This window comes from Ochlerotatus camptorhynchus, unplaced genomic scaffold (genome assembly GCF_037179485.1).
Source record: "Ochlerotatus camptorhynchus isolate MF236.1 unplaced genomic scaffold, CSIRO-AGI_Acam_v1.1 ptg000315l, whole genome shotgun sequence".
Taxonomy (NCBI): Eukaryota; Metazoa; Arthropoda; class Insecta; order Diptera; family Culicidae; genus Ochlerotatus; species Ochlerotatus camptorhynchus.
Window position 1 is genome coordinate 685,554 of NW_027040803.1, and position 17,550 is coordinate 703,103.

At 39.8% G+C, this 17,550-nt stretch overlaps 1 protein-coding gene across 3 annotated transcripts in view; it reads left to right on the plus strand.

The window, feature by feature from the left end:
- The first annotated feature begins 3,683 nt into the window (after window positions 1–3,683).
- LOC135707657 (uncharacterized) overlaps window positions 3,684–17,550 on the plus strand; it is a 72,299-nt gene continuing 58,432 nt past the window's right edge. The window contains exon 1 of one of the 3 annotated variants that reach the window (XM_065229502.1): window positions 3,684–4,294. The gene's annotated coding sequence lies outside the window, so the exon portion shown is untranslated. The remainder of the gene's footprint in view (window positions 4,295–17,550) is intronic. The other 2 variants (XM_065229503.1, XM_065229504.1) reach the window with 2 other exon arrangements.

Here is a 17,550-nt window from a genome sequence, read left to right on the forward strand (position 1 = left end):
AATTAAGTTCTTTTCACTCATCTCGGCACTATAGTGCAGGAACCCAAAAGTAGGTAAAGCGGGTCAAAGTAATTTTCATTTACTTGTGTGCAGTTTGTATGGAATTTTCCACTGGCTTTTTAACCAAAAGTAAGTTAGTTGTACCCAACAGTAGGTAAATATGATTATACTCAACGTTGGGTTCCCACACTTTACTACCCCTGTTGGGTGGTTTTGCCCCTCCGTTTTTGACAACATTAGAAGGAGAAAAGGAGACAAACTAGTCAAAAGTAGGTAAAAGTAAACTGGCCGTTGGGTACTTTTTTCTTACCGTGTAGGGGCAAGGGAACGAAGACTGTCTCGCGTTGCTTTCCTCGGAAATTCAGTTAGCATTTGCTAAGAAAGAGCAAATGGCTTCTGTGTTCTTGGATATCAAGGGGGCTTTTGATTCAGTATCCGTTGAAGTTCTTTCAGAGAAACTCCACGCTTGTGGATTGTCTCCATTAATGAATAATTTTTTGTACAATTTGCTGTCAGAGAAACATATGAGCTTTTCTCATGGAAACTCTACAGCTTTACGATTGAGCTACATGGGTCTTCCCCAGGGCTCATGTTTAAGCCCCCTTTTGTATAATTTCTACGTCAGAGAAATTGATAATTGTCTTAGTGATAACTGCACGATGAGACAGCTTGCAGATGACGGCGTAGTGTCTATGACAGGGCCCAAAGGAGTCAACCTGCAAGGACCTTACAGGATACCTTAAACAATTTGTCTACTTGGGCTATTCAGCTAGGTATCGAATTCTCCACGGAGAAAACTGAGTTGGTCGTTTTTTCTAGGAAGTATAGCCCAGCACAACCAAAGCTTCAACTTTTGGGTAAGCCAATCACTCATTCTATGTCCTTCAAATATCTTGGGGTCTGGTTCGATTCCAAATGCACCTGGAGATCCCACATTGAGTATCTGAGACGAAAATGCCAACAAATGATCCATTTTCTCTGAACAATTACCGGAACGTGGTAGGGAGCTCATCCGCAAAATCTTCTAACCTTGTACCGGACAACGATTTTATCGGTTTTAGAATACGGTAGTTTTTGTTTCCAGTCGGCGGCTAAAATTCACATCATCAAACTGGAACGTATCCAGTATCGTTGTCTTCGTATCGCGTTAGGATGCATGCACTTGACTCATACGATGAGTCTTGAAGTGTTGGCTGGCATGTTGCCACTCTCTGATCGGTTTTCGGAATTGTCCCTCAGGCTCCTCACCCGTTGTGAAGTTATGAACCCACTGGTAATCAAAAACTTTGAGAAGCTTCTTGAGCTAAACCCTCAAACTCGTTTTATGTCATTGTACTACGGGTACATAACAATGGATGTCAGCCCGTCACAGCATAATCCTCATCGTGTATGCTTCTGCGACTTCGGCAATTCAGTTAGTTTTGATTTATCCATGACGCGGGAGATTCGTGGGATCCCAGAACATCATCGTTCCATGATTGTTCCGTCAATTTACGCTGCAAAGTTTGGCCAAGTTGATTCCGCAAGATCGTTCTTCACAGATGGATCACTAATAGAGTCGTCCGCTGGTTTTGGTATTTTTAACGAATTTCATAGCGCCTCTCGAATGCTTCAAGCTCCTTGTTCCGTAGATGTTGCTGAACTGGCGGCAATACATTATACGCTAGAAACGATCGCCTCACTTGCACCAGATCATTATTTTATTTTTACGGATAGTCTCAGTTCTGTCGAGGCTATTCGCTCTATGAGGCCGGTAAAGCACTCCTCGTATTTTCTCATGAAAATACGAGAGCTTTTAAGTGCTTTATCTTTAAGATCTTTTGTCATCACCTTTGCATGGGTCCCATCTCATTGCTCGATTCCGGGCAATGAGATGGCTGACTCACTTGCCTAAGGTGGGCGCTATGGAAGGCGATATTTACGATCGACAAATCGCCTACGATGAATTTTTCTTCATTTATCGTCAACAGTCACTCGTCAGCTGGCAAAATAAATGGAGTGAAGGGAGTTTGGGACGATGGCTATATTCGATCATCCCTAAGGTGTCGAAGAGTTCTTGGTTCAAGGGGTTGGATGTGGGTCGAGACTTCATTCGTATGATGTCTCGCCTCATGTCCAATCACTATTCGTTAAACGCTCACTTGTTCCGTGTTGGGCTGAAGGACAGCAATCTCTGTGAATGTGGACAAGGTTAGCAGGACGCAGATCACATTATTTGGTCTTGTGCTGAGCATCGCGGAGTCAGATTCGAGTTGTATGATTCCCTTCGGGCTCGAGGTAGACAACCTAATGTTCCAGTTCGGGATGTTTTGGCTAGGCGCGATCTAGAGTTTATGAAACTCATATATGTTTACTTTAAGACTTAACCTTAGATTGTAAGTTTGATTAACCTTGTGTTTAGTTTGTATTTTGTACGTGTGGGTTTTTTTTCAATGTTTGTTTTCAAGATGAATAGAAATAATTTCATGCTTTAGGATTAATTAAATAGTTGTATCGTAAACCACATTTCAAACCTCCTTCTTCCCTTTTCCCATCCAACAAATTGTAAATCTCCACTAACCTCGAGACAACCGCGAGTACTCGGTCCAGTTCCTTTAACTTTAAATATAAGACAGTAATGATGTATAACGCAAAGGATAACTCGGATCTTTAAAGTTTATTCGACAAATAAAGTAATTATTAAAAAAATAGATCAGCTGAGTCAATGCGTGACATGAATTGGCTTAGATTTTCTCGTTGAATCTTACATTTGGCTGGCAATCAACTAAATACGATTTAATCCAGGTGAGGAGCTTCATCTGAATTCCCATTTTTTCTAATTTAAAAATCAGCATTGGGATATCCATTCTGTCAAACGCTTTGCTGAACTCCGTATATAGAGCTTCTACTTGGTTTCATCTCTCCATTGCATTTAATATGAAGTCCACAAAAGGTTTGTGGTGGTTGAACGGCCTTTAAAAAAGCCGTGTTGTTATTCTTTGTTTTATTTGGCCAAAATCGTTTTTATTTATAATTGATTCGAAGAGTTTTGGAATGCATGAAATGATAGCATAGTGACATATTAAACAGCCAGAATAAAGGCTCACAACCCCTCAATTTTTCATCAAAATGGGTGGGCTTCCAGCTGGTCCTGAATCATTAGTGGCGTCCAAATCTCGTAGGCCATTCCAAATACCATGAACCGCTGGTCTTGAACCTGAAATGGTCCATTTGATCGATCCGATCAAATCAACGAGGTCACCAGAAAGTATCGCTGGAGTAGTTAGAATCATAACAGGAAACATTTGCGGAAATTTAATAATTAAGCTGTATTTATCATCCGCAGAGTACATTAGCGCATGGTTCCATTCAAGGAAGAAAATCAATACCTTGACCAGATGTTATGATGCATATCGTGTATGAAATATTTTAACAGATTTGAAAAATATTCATCATCCCACGGAGGCACCACAAAGAAGGCCTTTTTTTGAACCATTCGCAGCTTGTTCCGCCATGCCATGACACCCCTACTCAGGCACACATACACACCTGCTGACGAGGAGGTGGCAAACAAACACCGCCGTTGATGTCGCTGAATGTGGTGACGACGCCAACCAACGAACGACGCGACGCTTCTAGCGATTCGCGAAAAACGCTGCTCGAGCACAGAACAACCAGCCAAGCAAGCAAGCAAGCAAAAGCAACCAAAGCAGAGCGAATTAAATAACAGTGAACTGGTCGGGCAGCGTTTCATTAGTACACGAACCGTCAATCCGAAAACAAGTGCCATTCTTCTCCTCTCACGTCGCGGACTCCGTATCCATCCGTCCGGTTTGAATCAAAGTCCATCCACGCCCCCACACCCAACCTAGGACCTAGGAGCTGGAAGTTCATCATCAAAGTGAAGCAGTGCGGTCGCCCAGTGAGTGTGTTTGTAGAAACTTGGAACTTCAAGCGAAGTTAGTGGAAACGAAGAAGTTCTTTGGCATGGTTTCAGCTGTTTGCAACTGTTTTCATTTGGTGCACGTTTTGTGAGAAGAAAGTCACTACGAACTCTGTGAATACCGAACCAGTTAGTAGTTTAAGTGAACATCGACGTTAGTAGAATTTAAGTTTATTGTTTGAGACGTTTCTGTTCTGTTAAAACGAGGGCTTTGAAACAACGGATTGAGTAGCACTGATCAGGAAATCTACATTCTTCAGATTGGGGATCAAACAAACGGTGGAAGTAGCTGGACGAAAAATTGCAAATTTGCGGAGTTTGGCCGAAAATTGTAGGATCGGAAAATTCTAACTTCTCATCGAAACTCAGAAGGTAAGAGTCCATGTGGAGACGCTTCGTCTTTTATGTGTAACAATGTTAACCGTTTCTGCATGATACCATTCGTTCATTACTAAGAGGCTAACTATGAACATTACGCATTTTTCTCAACTGATCATCTCAAATCATAAAAAAAAAAAAATCGAGAAAAAAATTCGTCCTGCTTTGGAATGCGGAAAAGAAGGACGAGCCGTTGTTATTGATTTATCTAGCAACCGAATGTCTAGGATACCTGGCTTGACAGAGGGTTGTACGAAATAGGAAAAAAAAAACAATGTTTGGAGGCTCGACTCGAATTGTGGTGCTAGAGTGCGAATTCCCCAATGTGCCCATGTTTTTTGTTTGTTTGTGGGGAAGATGGAAAGCACGCTAGGTGCGAGAGGAATGAGGTGAGAGTGGATTTCGCTCGCGGATTCAAACATAACAGCATTAAAACGGAAAAGCATGGAGGATATCCTGCGATGAATAATTTTCCACATTGCTATACTGACTGCTATTTAGCTGCTGGTTGATAACGGTGTGATTGTGTGTATTGTCTATGTAAATATAGTTACATTGATATTTGTGTGATTGTTCCTTGGGATGGGTTAATGGCAAGGATTGACCATGTAGTTTCGTAATTCATTGGATATTGATGGAGTGAAGCATGTTATTGAAATAATTCAAATCAATTTCACGATTCAAAAAAGATGAGTTATGCTCTTGATCCGTGATTTAAATTAAACTACAGTCACCCCAGACTAATGGGTCACCCACAATTATGGATCACTTTTATTTGATTAACACTCTGAATACGATGCTTCTGAAAAGCGTGTAACGGCAAGTTTGCAATGCCATAACATAGCCATTTCTTTATGAATTTAAAAAATGGTGGTTCCTTTTTGAATTCCTAAGGTCTGAAGATTATTTTGATCGTGAAAAAAATTGAAAAAAATCGTCTACTTTTTTAAGGGAAAGAGTCGTTACACGTTTTTATTAAAGGTCAATGCATGGAATTGATCCTAAACATTAGGAACTGTGATATAAGAAATAATTTGGAGTCGTGACATAAACATGGCCGAGGGACCATCCTCCGGAAGATCCGAAATATCCGTAAAAGTGGTCCATGCATGAAACTGACCATAGAGCAGCTCTACAGGTTTTTTCTAAAACACGTGGAACTGTGATATAAGAAGGAAATTGGGGTCGTGACATAAACATAGACCCGGATGGCCATGGGACTGCCCTTTGGAAGATCCGGAGCATCCGTAAAAATGGTTAATCCATGAAGCTGATCCTTGAGCTCCAGTTTTTTAACGCTTGGAACTGTGTTATAAGAAAGAATTTGGGGTTATGACATAAATATAGACTTGGTTGGTTATAGGTTTTTTTTTTTTTTTTTTAATCTTTATTTTAGAGATTTTTAGCCTGAGGCTAGTTCATCTCTTAGGTTGGTTATAGGACCATCTTCCGGAAGATCCGAAACATCCGTAAAAGTGGTCCATCTATGAAACTGATCCTAGAGCGTTTTTTTTTTCGAAAACATTTGGAACTGTGATATATGAATGAATTTGGGGTTGTGACATAAACATGGACCAGGATGGCTATGGGACCGTTCTCCGGGATATCCGGATATACGGGATATAGATGTTCCATATGAGTTATAATTCCGTGAAACTGCTACTAGAGCTCCGTGTTTTTTTGTAATCGTCTTCTAAATGCTTACATTTTTCCCTCTACCAACACATCCGTGAGGGCTAGATCTCCACACCACCAGGTTGCACGAATACAACTGTATTGCTAAATGTGCACGGACACACATACTCAGTTAAAGTTAGCTGTTTCAATTCAAGATTTCTGACTAAGCTTCAGCCATTTTGAAATCCTCAGCTGATGCTTAACACTTTGTTTACAAAATGTCGAGTTTGTAAAAATATTGAACAAAAACTACGGAGTCCTAGGATCAGTTTCATGGATTGACCACTTTTACGGATGTTTCTGATTTTTCGAAGAACGGCCCCATGGCCCCATTCTGGCGCATGAAAAGGCAAAGCCTGAAAATTGCACCACAAAGGTGCATGGTGAAACAAACTTCACTTACAATTTTTGGTGCACCGTTCTGGTGAATGGAGGAGCATGCTTTATTGAACATTTCTGGTGCATAATTTGCATCGCTATGATAAATGAAATGAACAGAAAATTTCTGATGGAAAAACTACAACGTTTTGGTGAATGGACGGACAACCTAAACTGGACCTCCGAGAAGAACCTCAAGGGTATTGAATTCTGAGGACAGTTCCAAAAGAAAATATTTCTGGGGATGATTCCATGAAAATTCCGCGAATAATTTCTTGTGAATCCTACAGTTTCAAGATAATTTCGAATATAATACCGAGAGAATCAAATTTTGAATGAAATTTCAAAGGGTTTCAAGAGAATTCCGAGGATAATTTCAAGCTCATTCTGGGAAGAATTTTTGGAGAATACAGAGTAAATTCTTCTGAAACTTTAGGGAAATTTCAGCTCCAAGGTGTTTTGAGAAAAAAAAAGTTCGAAAATATTCCGAGACGATATTGAATTCTTAAAGCAGTTCCATCATATTTCTGGGGAGAGTTCAAAGAAAATTCTGCGGATCGTTTTTAGTGCAGAGATAATTTTTAAAATAATAACGAAGATAATTTTAAAAATAATAACGAAAAAATCAAATTTTGAGTAAAATTCCAAAGGGATTTTAAGCAAAATTTCAAGCGAATTTCGAGGATTATTTGTAGCTCATTACGGAAAAAATTTCTGAAGGAATTTCTGTTTCAAGGTGTTCTGAGAAAAAAAATCATTAAGAGTAGAACTCCAGTATAATTCCAGTGAACTTCTGAAATGAATTTCAAAAGAGCTCTTAGGAGAGTTCTAAAAAAATCTGAGAAGAACCTCAAGCATATTGAATGCTGAGGACAGTTTCAAAGCATTTCTGGAGAGTATTCCAAGAAAATTCTTTGAACTTCTAGCGAATCCTGCAGAAAGTTCCAAGATAATTCCGAAAAGAATACCGAGAAAATCAAATTGTGAGCAAAATTCCAAAGGGATTTTGAGGAAAATTTAAAGGGAGTACCGATAATTTCTAGCTCATTCCGGGAATTATTTCTGGATAATACAGAGGTAATTCTTTTGAAACTCTAAGGGAATTTCAGTTCCAAGGTGTTCTGAGTAAAAGTCAAGAAGAGTTCTAAAAATAATTCAAGAGAACTTCTTAGAAAAATTTCAAAAGAGCTCATAAAGTTCATAAAATTTCGAAAAGAACCTCAAGGAATTCTGAGGATTGACTTTTTTGCAACTGTACAAAGTTAAGAGACAGCTTTTGGATTCCCTAATTGAAAAGTGGGTATTAGTGTGCCATTTAACCTTGGTTTATTGTTGTCTTACTAAGAATTCGTCTAAGAATCTTCTCTGAAAATCTCAAGACATTTGTTACCGTGGTTAAAAAGTTACAGCTGTTTATTCCATTGGCTGTCTGAGTTGCATTAAAGAAGAACCATCACCGGAGCCAAAAATAGATAAAACAGTATCATCCACCACGCACTTTGGAGTACTCCCTATCCCCAGACTAAATGCACCATAGAAGAAAATATTGCCCCTCCTTAACAAGATTCCTGTGCACGCTAGTGGTGAAATCATTGATATTATTGATTTTTTTTCTGATCGATAGAACGGAAATAGGCGATTACGACGAAGTAGCGCTCTACCCTAATTAGTAAGCACTTCCGAAATCACTCGTCCGCAGCAGAATAAATCCTCATCGTCCTTATACCTTCGACATTTTTTGGGATGCTCATGGACGATGCAGACCATTATATATTTAATTTATGATAAATATTTCAAGATATTCTTCGTTAATTACTTTATGCAACACAATTCACAAACGTGTAACTTTTTAAAAAAGTACAGGAAGTGATATATCAAACTATAATGCAAAACATTACGTTTTGAGCTTAACAATGATTAACAGAAAATAAGCTTAAATTTGAGTTCATATATTTTTACTCAATCGATGAATGAGAATTAAATTTTCTGATTCTTGAGTTTTTTTTTTAAACTTAAAATTGTGTATTTTTTTATGCTATTATATAGAAGGAAGGTTGTGATAGTGTGGATTAGGTAATTTTTGATCTGGATTCACTGTGGAAAGTGATGCAAAAGCAGATTTGTTTTGTTTTATTATTTAATTCTAATGGGGATAGAGAATTAGGCAAAGTGTCAAATACGAGTAAAGGGACGGGCCTGGGATTGAACTCCCGACCCTCTGCTTAGTAAGCAGAAACGTTAACCACTAAGTTACCGAGCCTCGTCACATACCCTACTGACAGGCAATTTAGTCCAAGAAGTAAGTTCAATGAAAAATCCACCGTACTTCAACGGCGTTTTTAACATTATCCAGCGCGTAATTTTCGCGACGGGTAATTTGTCAGGTACATGGAGTTTGCGTGCATATCTGTGATTTTTTTAATAGCTTTCCTGAATATTGGAACATGCCCTGTTGGATGGGCGAGCGTGCAACTTTGTGTTGATTTTCTGCTAAAGATACCGTAATAGTTTGTCCAGTGCAAGAAAGATTAAGTGTAGGAGGTTTGTGTTTTGCGTGGACTGTTTACTGAGGTCACTCGATCTCTCACGCAATGTAGCTTATTCTTGTGCACAGTTGACAGTTGACACGTTCTCATGACATTTAGCCGGTTTTGAAGCAATTTAGCTGAAGATTGAATATTGAGTGGCATTCACGGTGAGCGTGACATTATTTCAATCGTACCTCAATCAGATTAATTCTCTTCAGGTTAATTTATTAATCGTCACAAATCAGTGCCGCCATAAAATTATATCAAGCCTTCTTGGAGAATTGCGTGACGTGTGCTAATTGTAGGGAAACGAAAATATTTTCCCCATCCCGCTGCTCCCCCACAAATTCCTGTCAACAGCTTCTTACATTAGGACTTAATGAGATCGTTTCATTTCTCTTCCAACAAACCGTTCTCGTGTTCGACTGACTGCTGGTGGTGCCACATTAGCATCTGATTAAACCCTTCCATGATGAGCCGTCGCATACAAAGTGCGAACCATCGCTCTTCGGGTGGGACATGCAACTGGATGTAGATTACCTAATTACTTCCATAAGTATGCTTGTTTTCGGTTTTGTTACTTCAAAGGAATTTCTTTTTGTTTTTCTTGTCAGTCTTAATCGAAGCAGTTCATTTGCAAATTTGACTTGAAGGCAGTGGGTGGGTCGTAAACGCAACTTTGCGTAGAGTATCCAAACTCGGATGAGTGGGTGGCCGTCGAGTGGAATTGATTAAATTTTACGGCCTCACCGTTGACATTGGCATTGGATGACAATGTGCTAAGCTTTTTGTCGCAAACTTATTTCCATACTGCAACAGCCGGTGAGAAAATTACATGCTTGTGGCATGATGGAATTTCCCTCCGGGTGTGCAGTTTTGAATTAACGATTATAAGCATTGATTTACTGGTATGTACACAACCTACTTACAAGCCTGGCCCAGAACGAAAAAGCTGTGTTCTCAAAAAGTAACCATGTGGGGGCTAATAGAGAAATACAGCCATCATGGCCCACACACCGTGTCGGTACGAAATCTCTATCGGTCTATTCTCGATTCAATCGCCACATTACACACCTTGCAGTGATGTCTTACTCAAAAACCCCATTATTCGGATCTAATGAACTGGTTTCATTTATCACGTTTTCGGTATCTCGGATCTGACACGGGCACATTCCGCATTATGCAAGCAAACAAACTAATCACAACTTTTTCCATTCCGCATCTAGTTTATTTTTTAATGGGAAAAAACTTCTAAGGATAACACCACAGTGACACACTTGAGTCTGTATGTAGTATCCATGGAGGTTGCCAGGTCGAGTTTGTGGTGGCGTCGGAAAGAATGTACTAACACGCCAACAAACGAACTGTTCTAGGTATCTGTATGAACTAGCTGCCTGAAAGATTGAGTTGCACGATTCAAGGAAATTAATTTTCATTTTCTACTTTAATGGTAGGTACCTATACTGCCATGTAAAATACGGGAAGCAGCGTGTCTTTTGACCTGATTTCTATAACCTTCTGCGTTCTGCAGTTCGATATCCAGCGCTGTCAGGAAACGTACAAAGTAAGATATTGTTTGGTAGGTTGATTTCCACATGCCATATTTCAGCAATTACATATCAAAAGGGACTATGTATGTAACGGTTGTTGGTATTCAGTTAACAAACATTAGTCTTGTAACACTTGTATTTTGACACAAATCAAATTATATCAAGTTATTAGAAATAAAGATGATGGAATGCAACCCAAGTTTAGTGAATCGTAACAAGGACTAAGATGTGTTCCTTTGATCACTGAAACAAAAAACCTGTCACCCTAGTTTAAAGCAGTGATGCATTATTTCATCGATATCACGTGACAACTGACGTGCAACATTTCTCGATTCACACTGACGAAAATCCTATTGAAATGATGACTGACAAAATATGATGCAACACGACGTGCGTTGCTTTGCTTCGTCAATACACTTTGACAGACAAAGTAGTCCGCCAAATAATTTTCTACAGATTGAGATTGTCGCAGACTGCAATTTTTATTCATTGAGCAACATGTTTTTTCTCATCGTTTTGGTTGTCGCCTTCTTGTCGTTAGTGGAAACTTTAGAGGTGTTCTGACAACATAAGAAAAATTCCAGCACCCACACCTGGACCCTGAATCCCATATCGACCCATCAACTCATGAACTGGAGACCAACGGCTTTACTTCCCTGATCCGAGATGTTATGCCTCAGAACATCCCGGAGGCACCGACTGGGATTGAACCCAGGCCTGCTGGGGTGAGAGGTAATCACTCTAACCACAACACCACCGGCGCTGCTAGGTGTAGTAGTTATAGGTTAGTTTTAGCTGTCAATAATAGTTATAAGTCGTCTCCTTTTTCCATTTCAAAACAAACCAATCCCACCAAGGTAGTCATACTCTAAAGCAGGCCTGATAGGACTAGGAACTGTAAATAATAATTAAAATTTCAAATGTACTAAAGTTGAAAAGACGCATCTGTGTCACTTGATAATTTATACATGTAAACCTCACAAATACAAGAAATAAAGATCATTCAAAGTCAAAAAAGGCCCAAACATGTCCGATAAAAAAAATTCCCTAACGAGTTTTATGAAAGCTACCGTATGCTAGGGGCAAGACAGCTTTTGATCATGAGTTAAAACCGAGTTAATTTTGAGTAACCCTGAGTAGCTCGAGTTACTCAAAATTCACTACAAGAAGACTCAGCAACCATGTTTTTGTGCTCATTCCCCAGTTGTCAAATATCATCTAACCGTGTTTCATACCGGATCATCTTTCTAAAGTTTTGTGATTGTTCGTCCTGCGAAATGTACTGTAGTCCATCATTGATCGATTCTTATCGATTAATTCGACAGTGAGCATGTACAAGGGCGTAACCACAATTCTCTTCGTTAATTTTCTCTTTTGTCAATAGCTCGCTTGGATTTACATTTCTTGGTGCGTTTGTTGTTGCTTTTGATATCCAATACAACCTGTTACAGTACTGTTTTGGACAAATTTCAGAAAATTGCTTCCCTTAGTTGCAGCAATTTAAAGAGAAAATCGATGAAGAGAATCGATCATCGCCAATAGGCCCTTATGCATGCTCACTGTCGAATTGTTCCATTCCATTTTCAGATTATAAAGCGTCACTTTTAAAATAGACCAATCTACCTTGTTTGATTCTCTCCGTCGACTTTGTCTTTCGTTAATAAGGTTCATATTTCGGGCTAATTTTTCTACATAGTCTGTTAAAAGAAAATATAATTAAGCATATTGGACGATAAGAACAGCTGATCATGTTTTTGGAGCTGAGTTATTTACGAAAGATAGCGTCGATGACGAGAAACGATCAATGCAGATTGGTCTTATTGAAAGGTGACGCGAAAAAAAAGTATTCTAGTCGCACATCTACGAGTACTAACTCGAAGACATTTTGCTTGCCTAGCCCTTGATTGAAATAACCATGGCTCTCACAATACTTAAAAGAATTGTACTGGAAATTCAATGCAGCAATTTAATGCAGTTGCAGTTAGAGTTTAGAGTTAAAGTTGCTGTTATTTTCTATTATTGCCACATTGGACATTGTGTATTATCGAAGACAACAAATCAAGAAGACTGGCAACTTTGCCAGAATTCAAGCGACAGATGCAGCACTTGAGTGAAGGTGGAAGCAACGCATAGAAAAATGAGCAAATACACAAACCCTTCTTCTGAGGATGTAATCTTTGCTATCAAATTCGTTCGAAGCATTTACCTTTGAGCGGCAGATGACGCGATTGTACCTGTCTCATAGCGTTTGTATGAGAAAATGGAAGAGTTGCCAGTCTTCTTGATTTGTTGTCTTCGGTATTATGCATGATGCATGATAGTGATTTACCTCCCATTGTGGCATGAAAACTAAGTCCGATAGCAGTGGACTCTCTCCTCTGTTTGTCTTGATCAAACTTAATAACCTCTGATTGTCCTTAACAAATCACTGTATGAAGGGCCAAAAACGGATTTGGTATATTTATGATGGCTTTCCCATGTTACTGACAACAGTTTTTGTTTGCTATTACTTGTTACCAAACTGTTACAAACATATGCAGGAGTATTTTTAAATCCGCACCATATGATCGGGTATTCAGGGTTTTTATACAACAATAGTCGATTGCTGACTAAAACGTGAATAACCACAGTGAAATTGTGACACGGAGACACAGGTGAGCCGACGCCCCTAACCGTTAAGGAGGTGAACAATGATTTCTCTCGGTGATTTCTCGAAAGCCATGGCTCTCACTGGCAAATCGACATCACCATTGAGTAGAGGAAGATATTCCTACCCGATGGATATGCTGGTTTGTGTAGGCGTGCCTTGAGTTCCTAGAAATAACCGAGAGAAGCCATTGTAGTTGATGACTATTTAACCTGCTTTCACTTGTTGACATAGGACTACTTCGATCACTTTTGAGTAATTATGAGTAACTCAAATTTACTCGATTTAAAAATATTAGCTCGGAGTACAACTGGCTTGCCCCTAGACCGTATGCGTTTTAGAGTTTTTTTTTTATTTATGAAAAGGAGGGATGTTTCTCAGAGTCTTAAACTATGTTAATCATCGATCGAGTTTCCACTTGCTGCACGGCAGGTTCTAATAATGTAGTCTGGATCAATTTCTCTCCAGGTACGGGTCAATGTTTGTCTGAGGCTTGCTGTACTCGGGTGGCATTTAGAACAGGCCTTGGCCTTCATGACGCGCCATATTGGGTAATCCAGCGGATTAAGATCGGGGTTGGATGGCGGCCACATATCCTTCGCCCAGAACGGAAGATGCTCCTGCAACCACTTCTGTGTGCGGTTCGAGGTGTGGCACGGAGCCCCATCTTGTTGAAATACAACATTAGGCTTTTGCTGCTTCATCTGATCCTTGCTGCAGCAAAGAAACGAAATTACTGGCGTACTTTTATCGAGGGACTTTCTAGAGAAACCTCGATGACAACGCTTTGGAAAAAGGCTCGCTATATGCGAAACCGCTCATCTTCCAATGAGAGTGAAGAATACTCCTCCCAATGGATATTCGACTTCGCTAAAAAGGTTTGTCCAGATTCTGTTCCAGCACAACCAACTTTACGGGATACAGCCCGAAGTAACGGTTCTCTGGATGAACCATTCACAATGCTGGAATTTTCAATGGCACTTCTTTAATCGAATAACTCTGCTCCGGAAAGCGATATGATCAAATTTGACCTTCTAAAAAACTTCCCCGATATCGCTAAAAGACGATTACTTAACCTATATAATTCATTTATGGAATTCAATATAGTTCCACCAGCATGGAGACAGGTTAAAGTAATAGCTATTGAAAAGCCTGGGAAACAAGCGTCTGATCACAATTCTTACCGTCCGATCTCTATGTTATCATGCCTGAGGGAATTATTAGATAAAATGATCCTATTAAGACTTGACCATTGGGTTGAATCAAACAATATACTTTCAAATACGCAATTTGGTTTCCGGAAGAGTAAAGGAACAAACGATTGTCTAGCTATGCTTTCATCTGATATTCAACTAAATACCTTGGAGTCTGGTTTGATTCAAAATGCACTTGGGGTACCCACATTACGTATTTGAAACAAAAGTGTCAACAAAGGATCAACTTTCTACGATCAATTTCCGGGACATGGTGGGGTGCTCACCCGGAAGACCTCATTAAACTATATAAAACGACTATTCTTTCAGTTCTTGAGTATGGCTCTTTTTGCTTCCTCTCGGCAAGAAAAACCCACCTAATTAAATTGGAACGCATTCAATATCGTTGTTTACGTATTGCCCTTGGCTGTATGCATTGGTATTGCCCGGGTAATGACGCCTCCAGAGCACGACTATTGGATACCCTAGTGGCCCGAGGTAGACAACCCTTCCGTGAAGTAAGAGATGTATTGGGAACACGTGATCTTCCCTACATGCAAGCGATCTACGAATTCCTTTGTTTGTCTGATGTTAGAGTTTGATGCGACTATCCCCTCCTTTCCAAACAATTTCCCGCCATTGTGTCCCAGTCTTATTATCCTCCTGTTCCTGTGCTACTTGCCCCTGCCCAGTCAGGATTTGGTCAACCGTCCGAGAGTAGTATCTGAAGGAGGCTTCAGAAACCAGTTTCCTACCTAGATCCTTCCAATTGAAATTGTTACCTATTAACCTCGAGCCCGCCACGAGTAATTGGTACCCAATACTAACTTAGAAATACTGCTATTTATTTAAAATGTAAATTAAACATTACTGATTTTGGCTCCGCAAAGTGTCACACACGACTGAGCCTAGTAAATAAACGAACTAGTTAAAAAAAAACACTTGGCTTCGGACCGTACTGTTCTTTGATCCACGGAAGAACATACTTACTTGAAATTCCGATGTAGACCTGCGTGTTGACCTTGTCGCCTTCTGGAATGAACACCGGGTCCATTTTTTTTGCCATCGGAAGCCACCAATCCAAACACCATAACGCTAGCAGGATGCTTGGTCAGATACACGTTTTTGTGCTCGTCAGCCACGTCTTTTACCGGTAGAGAACTAATATACCGGTCGGTTCTTAAATTTGATACGGGATCAACGGTAAACATGCTCTCGTGGCTGAACAGGATTACCGGATTTTTTCGCTCAAGGAAGTTCAAGATTTTCTTGCATCGTTCGACTCGTAGCTCCCGGATGTGGTTGATAATCATGTGAGTTTTTTCCGTGCCTTCGACTTTGCCCCGCAATCTTCCTTTACGATCTTCCGTGCCGTAAAGTCACTGATCCCGTGTTCCTTTGCCATTTTCCTTATTGAACGCACTGGATTCACCAGAATCTTCCTTTTGATAGCAGCGATAACCCGAGCTGACCTCGGACGACCTGTGGCCACCTACGCGGATAGTTGTCCTTTCTTTTCTCGGTCTAAAACCCTTTTGACGGTCCACCGGAACACTCCCACGGTGATTGAAATGTCTTTTTGCGACATTTGCGCGTGGGACAACTCACGAATACGCTGCCACTTCGTTATGGTGCAACTTTCAAACTAAGTACCGTAAAATGGGGCGAATAGAAACACTTTCCAAAAAATTTTAAGGTGTTTAAAAATACGTAAGGTTCTAAAATCAATTCAATTGTTCTAAAGTATGGGTACCGTCTTCCTCTATAGTTCCTGTTGCTTCTGTTAAAATACAACGGCTTAACCCATATATATTTTATTATTCTACTTTTAATGATGAAATTCAATATTATTTCAAAGAAAACGAACAAGGTGAACAAGATTTATTGATAACATGAGGAAATAATGGCAAATTAATAATGAAAAGTAGGATTTGGAATCAATTTTTCTTGTATGTAACCTTTACAAAAGGATATGTTCTATCATTATCTGGAGTCGGCGTTTCGTCGATCATCTCTGCCGGTTCAGAATCTTCAGGGACGATATTTGAGCTCCCAGTAACGCTTTGCCCAGGTAGTACTGGGATCTTTGTCCGTTTTTCTCTGGTGGTAGACACCTTTGTTGGTCCATATCGAGCATCAGGAGATCAAACTTTCGTCAAGCTTTTGACCATCTTCTGGAGTTGGCACTGTGGGTAGCATCCGTAACACGGGTGTTCTATCCCGAGTAACACAAATTCATAGAATTATGTTGAGTAAACTGCTTTACAACCAAAACTAGTCATATTAAGGTTCTATAGCCTGTTATAAAACATGTGTGTTGCTTGGGATCTAACGGTAAAATGCCACATTATTTAAATCCAGCTCGAACATTGTTTGGTCCTTGAACCTTGATGTAATCCATCAGCTCTTTGAGAAGCCTTGGAAATTTGTCTTTTGGTAGAGATGCTCCGTGTTTGCCTTGGGAAAGTTTCCATTTTTCGAGGAAATTACGCCAAGCAGTCTTAAGAGGACGACAAAATGCCACATCTAACGGTTGTGTTAAGTGAGTTGAGTTGGCTGGGAGAAAAATCAAACTGATGTCGTTATTGGAGCACAACTCAATAACCTGTAACGTCAAATGCGAAGCAAGATTATCCCCAATTAAAACTCTTTTTCCAGTTTGTTTTTTCAAATATGGAATTGCAATTGTAGACAATCAGTCTTCGAAAGAAGAACTTTCGAACCAACCTGATTTCCATCGGTTGTATCTAACGTGTTCTGGTCCACCTTCAGTCCATGAGCTATACAAATGAACAGCTTTATAAACAACATACGGTGGTAATATGGTACCATCTCTTGCAGCACTGAACATCACCGATACAGACGCTTTTGTACTGTTCATTACCCGTTCCGGATATTTGCAGCCACGTCTATAACCTTCCTTTTTCCCGGGTCATCACACAAGTTCGTTTCATCATAATTTACAATATTAGAAGGTGGTTGAAGTAGTCGTTGATGATTTTGTGAGACACAGCAGACCGGTTCTGCTTAATATTCTGGCACATCCAACTGACAACTCCTTCTTATGCCTTTTCAAAAAAGAATAAACAAAATCTGGTCCTGGCAGATTTCTCTTGAAGGTTGAAATTTTCTTTCCCGTTCTATCCAAATACTCTTTAACAATGCGGCGTAACATTCAAGTATCAACAGGATAACCCCATTCAGAGCAAAGTTTAAGTCTTTGGACTAACAAACTTTCGTCAGATTCAGTAAGGCATGTTTGTCCGCCTTGGGGTTT